At 25.2% G+C, this 7,564-nt stretch overlaps 1 long non-coding RNA gene across 2 annotated transcripts; it reads right to left on the bottom strand.

Annotated features, from left to right (window-relative positions):
- Positions 1-1,165: 1,165 nt before the first annotated feature.
- LOC135927336 (uncharacterized) lies at positions 1,166-2,203 on the bottom strand. Of its 2 annotated transcripts, XR_010572045.1 has the most exons (4): positions 2,075-2,203; positions 1,765-1,893; positions 1,455-1,583; positions 1,166-1,275 (listed from the first exon to the last, which is right to left on the bottom strand). It is a non-coding gene; the product is annotated as an uncharacterized LOC135927336 (long non-coding RNA). The 2 variants fall into 2 exon arrangements; XR_010572046.1 differs by lacking the exon at positions 1,765-1,893 and having other exon boundaries at positions 2,075-2,171.
- Between the last annotated feature and the right edge of the window lie 5,361 nt (positions 2,204-7,564).

Genomic DNA, 7,564 nt, shown 5'->3' with positions numbered 1-7,564 from the left:
ACAGATTGAAGGGGGGAATGAAAATATAGTTTTTATTTTTTAATAAGGATAAATATTTATAAATAAAAATAAATTGATGTAAAATAAAGTTATTTATAGCATAAATATTATAAATATATTATTATTTTTTGAATTCCATCTGGGAAAATAATTTTTTATAGCTTTTTTTAGTGATTTTTAAAATATTTTAGTCAGAAAAATATTGTATAAACCTCAAGATTTCGAAAATATATGTAAAGACTTTTGTTCCTTCTATTAGCAAAATCTTCAGGCTTGGGTAATATTTTTCTGGATGAAGTATTGAGTTAGCCGTTTAACAACACTACTGCTATGATTGTAATCATCCGATAAAATGAGGTAAAAAAAAATAGGTAAATGAATGAATGCCATCGTGTTTATGAAATATTTTATTTAAATATGATTCTAATATATATAAATAAAAATTAATCATATACTATAATATTGTTAGATAAATAATATTTAATTTTTTTTTTATTTTAATAATCACTTGGTATTATTGAATATCATAACTTACTGGTTAATGACTTTTTTTAAAAATATTATACATATGGCCCTTCCACCATACGTATTGATAGTAATTCAGTTTATTAAAATGAACCTTTAATGTTTTAAGTGAGTAAATTCTGATATATATATTTATATATATATAACTTTCCTAAATTATTATATTTTTATTATAATAATATTTTTAAAATAGTAAACGCCAACTTGCGGATTTAATATTATCGAAATTTAAAATGTAATTAGTATTAATATTTTTAATGTAATTATATTAAATGATTTTAAATTATTTATTGTGGGATAAAAAAGGAAATACAAGTATTAATATATATTCTTTTATTTACGAATATTATCTAATAATTAATATTTATATAATTATATATTGTTGTAATAACTTGTTTTTTTTTGTGTGTAATTATATAATCATTTTCATAAGTTACACGATACATGTTATATAAGCAAAAATATAAAACTATAATAACTTATTATCAAAAAGGATAATATTATATCACAATTTAGATGAACTATTTTTAATAGAATTTAAAAGATAATATATTAACAAAATTTTGATTAATTATTTTAAAAAAATTTAAAGTATAATATTTTATGTTATTTTGTAAAATACTTACTCCAACACTCTCCACAGCCTCTTGCACTTGATTGAGATTGGAAGAAACGGGTTCTTGATCTTATTCCAAAAGACCCCAGATATCACCACATTTCTGTCTCCATCACCAGCCTGATTGCCAGATACTTAAGGAAAAATTTATTTTAAAAAAATTTCTTATTTATAATAAAGTTAAAGGATAATATTATATCACAATTTAGATGAACTATTTTTAATAAAATTTAAAAGATAATATATTAACAAAATTGATTAATTATTTTAAAAAAATTTAAAGTATAATATTTTATGTTATTTTGTAAAATACTTCCTCCAACAATCTCCCCAGCCTCTTGCACTTGATTGAGATTGGAAGAAACGGGTTCTTGATCATCTTCCAAAAAGACCCCAGATATCACCACATTTCTGTCTCCATCACCAACCTGATTGCCAGATACTTAAGGAAAAATTTATTTTAAAAAAATTTGTTATTTATAATAAAGTTAAAGGATAATATTATATCACAATTTAGATGAACTATTTTTAATAAAATTTAAAAGATAATATATTAACAAAATTCTGATTAATTATTTTAAAAAAATTTAAAGTATAATATTTTATGTTATTTTGTAAAATACTTCCTCCAACAATCTCCCCAGCCTATTACACTTGATTGAGATTGGAAGAAACGGGTTCTTGATCATCTTCCAAAAAGACCCCAGATATCACCACATTTCTGTCTCCATCACCAACCTGATTGCCAGATACTTAAGGAAAAATTTATTTAAAAAAAATTTGTTATTTATAATAAAGTTAAAGGATAATATTATATCACAATTTAGATGAACTATTTTTAATAAAATTTAAAAGATAATATATTAACAAAATTTTGATTAATTATTTTAAAAAAATTTAAAGTATAATATTTTATGTTATTTTGTAAAATACTTCCTCCAACACTCTCCCCAGCCTCTTGCACTTGATTGAGATTGGAAGAAACGGTTTCTTGATCTTCTTCCAAAAAGACCCCAGATATCAATATATTATTGTCTCCATCACCAGCCTGATTGCCAGATACTTAAGGAAAAATTTGTTTAAAATAAATTTGTATTTATAATAAAATTAAAGGATAATATTATATCACAATTTAGATGAACTATTTTTAATAAAATTTAAAAGATAATATATTAAAAAAAATTTGATTAATTATTTTAAAAAAATAGTATAATATTTTATGTTATTTTGTAAAATACTTTCTCTTCTTGCAGTCAAATATTTGCAAACATCTAGAAAACAATAAATCACATATTGTATATTAAATAATTTACCATTGCATGCTGTGGTCAAAGTAAATAGGTTATTTACTGTATAACCTTTTCCATTGTAAAATATATTTTGTTTTTTATAATATATTGACCTTCTATATGAGGAAGGTATTATTTACAGAGTGGAGTAAATGACTATGCTACCTGATTTAAAGAAAAGTGTAACAAAATATGTTGTAATCAAAATATTTACCTTTTTGAAAATTTTATATCAAATTTTTCAAAAGTGTAACAAAATAAGTTGTAATCAAAATAGTTACCTTTTTGTATTGAAAATTTTATATCAAATTTTTGGAAGCTTTGAAAATTATATAAAATATATATGTAAATATTTATTATTTACCTTTGTATTGAAAATTAGATAAAATTTTTCGAAAAATTGACGCGAAATGGTATAATGACAAAACAAAGTCAAACGGATGGGCCCGATACCATATTTTTTTGGAAAAAAACAGATGGAAGGGGGAATAAAAATATAGTTTTTATTTTTTAATAAGGATAAATATTTTAAAATAAAAAAAACGGAAAAATAAAGTTATTTATAGTATAAATATTATAAATATATTATTATTTTTTGAATTCCAACTGGGAAAATAATTTTTTATAGCTTAACATTTTATTTATTATTGATTTTTAAAAAATATCAAAAAGTAAATCTATTTTTAACTAAAAAATAAAGAATATTATTGTATTCTAATTTTAAATAGATTTTTTTTTCATTTTCATTTTTATTTTATAAAATAAATTAAAAATTTTTATATTTAATATGTTTTCTGAAAATCATTTTCATTGGTCAGATAATGATGACCAATCTATGCCATCTTCTCCAATTAATGAATTCTCATTTTTGTCTCAATCAACTATAGAAGAAATGGTAGATTCTTTTTCTGAGGAAGCCTCATCGTCATCATCCATAGCAATAGACATTAAGAATTCATTTACGATGACTCCTAACAAGACACGCAAAAAATGTAATTTATGCCCAAGTGTATACAAATTTTCAACTTCCCAAAGTAACAATAATTTAAAATTTTTGTTTTAAATATTTCTTGAGCCCGCCTGAAACAACGGCTTAAACCTATCCAGAGCCGGCTTGAGAAATAAAAAATTTAGCTTTTTAACTTAAGTTCTGAGCACGGTTTAGACCGAAAAATATTATTTATTAAAAACTTCCTTTACTAATTTATGAATTATATTTTATATATTTGGCGAATTTGAAAAAACATCTCAAATCGGTGCATCCTAACATATTTAAAGAGATGTCACACTCACAGGGTTCCATTTATGACTCGATGCCGGGGATGAGAAAGCTTTTATCGCATGAAAATTTGATGATAAATAAACTCATCTTAATTTTCTAAATAAAAACTAATAGTTCCTTTAACATAATAGATAACCCAGCTTTTAAGGGGATATTCTATTATTACAAATAAGAATATCAAGCTGTTGTGTAGCAAACAATAACAAAAAACCTAGGTAATGTCTATAATTTTGCAAAAAAATAATTTAATTGATAAATTAAAAAATAAAAGTAATATGATATCCTTAAGTACAGATTTATGGACTGCTAACAATAGCACGTCCTACTGTGCTATTACTTTCCATTATATTGATAACAATTGGGATATTGTAAATAGGATTTTAGATATTATTTTGTTTCCTCACCCACACACTGGAGATAATATCTGCAAAATTGTTTTATAATCATTAGAAGATTTTAAATTAAGTGATAAAATAATATCAATAACACACGATAACGGATTAAATGAGATCAAGGCAGTACAACTGCTGCAAGAGTATTATCAAACCCATTACTCGAAAATTTTATATGAGCATCGCTGCATGGCCCACATCATTAATTTAATAGTAAAGGTGGGCCTTCATTTTTTTGAGGCGAAATTGGAAAAAATAGAAAATATAGTTAATAAATTACATAGCTGACCCTAATTTATGCAATCTTATAAAGCCATATGTGGGGCTACATTAATACCTTTAGCTGTTAAAACAATATGGAACAGCAAGTACCTCATGATATCCGCCATTAATAAGGTAATTATTATTATTGTATATTTTATTCTTTTTCTTAATATATCTATCTAGAATATTGATTCAATTCATGAACTGAGCGATCAAGGTATAATAGGGGAGGATATTACCCAAACTTCTGATGAATACTCGTTATTCCTAGAGTTGGAAGAATTTCTTCTACCCTTTTATCAAATAACAGTAGAAATATCCACTCATTCTCCCACAATCGGGATGACCCTATTATTCTTCAATGATATATTGGAGAATTTAAAAAATCATACCGTGGCATATTCAAATTTGTCAATAAAAGAAGCAGCCACTATTATGTTAAAGAAAGCTGAAGAATATAGTCATAATATATTCACTCCATATAATTACGCAGCGTCGTTATTTGATCCTAAGATCAAAAATACCCTGATTACAAATCTATAGGATGACGTTGCAGATAAATATTTAGATATATTTAAAATAAACATAAACTTTGCAAAATATACGTCAGGGCCAGATGCGTATAATTTTGATAATAATAAATAATATCTCGAATTCTAAAACTATTTCAATATTGCAGGGATTGAAAAAAAGGTATTATTTGTTAAATGTTCTATTATAAATCCATAATCTTTGATATTTTAAATTTATCCATATTTAGAAAAGGAGCATCAAATGGCACTAATGATAATAATCAATTAACGACATACCTCAATGAACCACTCGCGCCCGAAATCACAAATATATTAGATTGGTGGAGAGGAAATGCTGATGGTTTTCCTCATTTAGCAATGATGGCCAGGGACTATCTATGCCAACAGACAACCTCAGTGGCATCGGAAAGAGCTTTTCTTTGGCCGGAAATATTATGACAAAACTGAGGAACAGGATGGCCCCATCGACGCTAAAGCAATGCATGTCACTCTCTTCCTGGGATATAGATATAATGTCTATTCGTGATGAAATATGGCAATAATTTCTCAGGTGTTACAGTATATGGAACCATATTTTTAATAAACATACATCAATTAGAGAGGTAAGAATAGAAATATAAAATATCACTTGTTTAGAAATTTATTTAAGTAAAATATCTGTAATAAATATTTATGTTAATAGGTTATTTTGAGTTTTAATTTATTATTCGTGTTGTTAAAAGTCTCAAATGCAGTCAATTTTAAAAACATAAATTGAAATTTAGCTAAGTGCAGGCGCGCGAATATTTATTTGGTAAAATTCGCGCCGTTTAAGAACATTAAGTATCATGCATGCCATATAATAATATTATTTATCTCAATAAATTATTAATATTTACATATATGTTAAAATATTATTTGAAGCGGAACTTTATGTATGTTCTCTCTACCGTGCAAGACTCACTCGTAATAGGAATATGACAATTTTATATAACGGAATACGAATTTTTAACATAATATTTTATATGGGTTTGGATTGGAAAATATATATATATATATTTTAAATGTATATTATATAATTTTTTTATTTCATTATATTTATCGTAATACTATAATTATATATATTTGTTTAAATATAAATTATAATAAAATATCACATAATGATATTATTAAAATGTTTATGATTAACCATGAAAAAATAATTTCTCATAAAAAATATATATCAAAATTTCTAATATCATAAGTTTGTCAATTGTCACATAGATACTTCAAAATATATCTGTTTTATTTTTTTTATCTTGACGGATGGCCAGTATATCATTAAAATGACTTACTTAATTAATTTCTTCCGACGGCAAAATTCTCAGTTATCGGCACTTTGGAATTATAAATGTTGAAATCTCATGGAGGACATTTTTTTAATCTTTACTTAAATGATTTTAAATAAAAAAATTATTATCATGAAAAATAATAATTTTTTGGGAAAAAACAGATGGAAGGGGGAATGGAAATATAGTTTTTATTTTTTAATAAGGATAAATATTTATAAATCAAAAAAACGGATGTGAAGAAATTTATTAATAAAAATATATTCTTATTTTTTAAACAATAATTATTTAAATTATATTCTAGTTAAATTTACAACATCAGGTCTTTAAAAGAAATCAAAAAAATCCTACTATTTATAGTATGATGCCCTTGGTTGGTAAATTTACTAAAAATAAAATGTTAAAATATATTGATAAACACAATAGAGTTTATCGTAAGTCATAATCAGTTTTGTCAGTCAATATTTTGCGTTGATAATAATATTCCTGACTCCTCAGGACAACCTATATTATTATTTTGGATAAAAATATTCCTGCCCCTTCTAAGCCCTATACATTAGCCTACAGTACAAAGTAGAGAGGGAACGCCTGATCTCCTAATGAATAAATCCTACATATAATTTTGGGGGAAAAAATAAATGGGTTTTTGTGCCGGGAATATCAAATATGATATAATAAAATATATATTTATTAAATAATGTGAACAGGGTTTCCAGGTCATAATTTTCAAATTGAGGATAAATAGTGCATTGTTAAAAATATTCATGTGCCCTCCTAGACCAGCCCACTTTGAATAATTAGATTACAATCAAGATATAATTAAATTCCCGTTTATTTGAAGCCCATATCAATATTTCCCATTGTTAAAAATATTTCTGACCTCATAAGACCTAGTAGACCCCCGCCTAATTAGAATATTAATAATAAGTATTAATAGTCAAAAATTTAATTAAAACACCTTTTATTTGACGCCCATAATATCAATATCATCGTGTTGTTAAAAATATTAATAACCTCTTGGACCCACCCATTTTAGAATAATAATTATGATTACTAGTAGACTACAGTATATAATTAACACACCTAGCCCTATTAGCCTATCGAGACCGAGAGGGAACGCTTGTTCTTTTAACGAATAAATCTTATGTATACTTTTCTACTAAGTTCAAAAAAAAATTTAAAAATAAATGGGTTTTTGTACCGGGTCCCCTGATCTGGACCCCGGTCTGGACCCGGGTCTGTGCTCAGGGTTGGTGCTCAGAGCAGGCATGAGCACAAAATTAGGTAGTAAATTTTACGACCAAGTAAATTAACAACACTAGTCAAGCACTTCTGAAGCTTAATCCAATATAAAAT

The sequence above is a fragment of the Gordionus sp. m RMFG-2023 genome, chromosome 3, assembly GCF_954871325.1.
Source record: "Gordionus sp. m RMFG-2023 chromosome 3, tfGorSpeb1-WG-v2, whole genome shotgun sequence".
In the NCBI taxonomy this organism is placed as follows: Eukaryota; Metazoa; Nematomorpha; class Gordioida; order Chordodea; family Parachordodidae; genus Gordionus; species Gordionus sp. m RMFG-2023.
This window is presented reverse-complemented; position numbering and strand designations above follow the sequence as displayed.